A 995-nucleotide genomic window follows, 5' to 3' on the forward strand; every position below is an offset into this window, starting at 1 on the left:
CAGTCCCCCGGATCTCTGAAAGCTCTCCTCTCTATGCTCCTTATTCTGTCCGTGTGTTGAGCTCACTTCCTAGCTTACTCATTGCCTCCCCAGTGACTGCATCTGGCTCACAGTTCTGCCTTCAGAGCCCAGAGAAATGCCTACTCAACGGCCAATGCCCACTCAATGGCTTTCACCCGCCCAGCCCCAGTGTTTGCTCTCCTAGGACCGCGTTAGTTGAAGAGGGGGCCGGGTCGCTTTTGGGGTGTCGGATAGGACCCCGGGCACACGATGCCTTAGACTGGCTGGGGGTGAGGCCACGGAAGCCTTCTTTCAACAAGCTTGCCGGGTGATTTTAGGCATAATCATTTGAAATTCGCTGCTCTTTCAACAACTTCGTTAGCGGTGTGTGTGTGTTTTTAAGGAAAAAAGGGTGTTTTATTCGAGATATTTTTTAAAACCAGGAATATAAAAGAAAAAGTGGGCAGGGTGGAGAGGGTCGTTCAAAGCTCTAAGGTGCAGGAACCTGGCATCGCTGATGCTGTCGGCCCATCTCAGCCAAGTAGGAACTCCTGGAGAGAAGAGAAACCGCAGAAAGGTCGAGAGTCCGTCGGGTGGCCACGGCCCCTCGGGGTCGCCAGGCTGAGAGCGGTAAGGGATCAGCCCTGCGCACTATCAGATTCCAGGCTCGAGCTTGGAGGCCCCAAGCAGCCCCGCCCCTCCTGTTACCCTGGTAACAGCGGCCGGCCCGCAGACAGCGTGGCACGAAAAGGTGGGACTTCCGTCTCTGGGAACCAATGCGCATGCGGCGGCCGGCCAGTCACAGGGAACTTCCTGTCACGTGATCTTAAAAACCACTAAAAGTTTCTAACTCCGAGGTCACGTGCCTCCGTTGCCATTAGCAACCAGAGGCTTCTAAACAGCCCACCCGCCCTCCGCAGCCGCTGCGGTCCAACCTCCTTGGTGGTCCCGGGTTTGGCGGGGCTGCGCCTGGCCTCTACCGCTCCTCGAGGCCG

Source organism: Myotis davidii, unplaced genomic scaffold (genome assembly GCF_000327345.1).
Source record: "Myotis davidii unplaced genomic scaffold, ASM32734v1 scaffold395, whole genome shotgun sequence".
NCBI classification, from domain to species: domain Eukaryota; kingdom Metazoa; phylum Chordata; class Mammalia; order Chiroptera; family Vespertilionidae; genus Myotis; species Myotis davidii.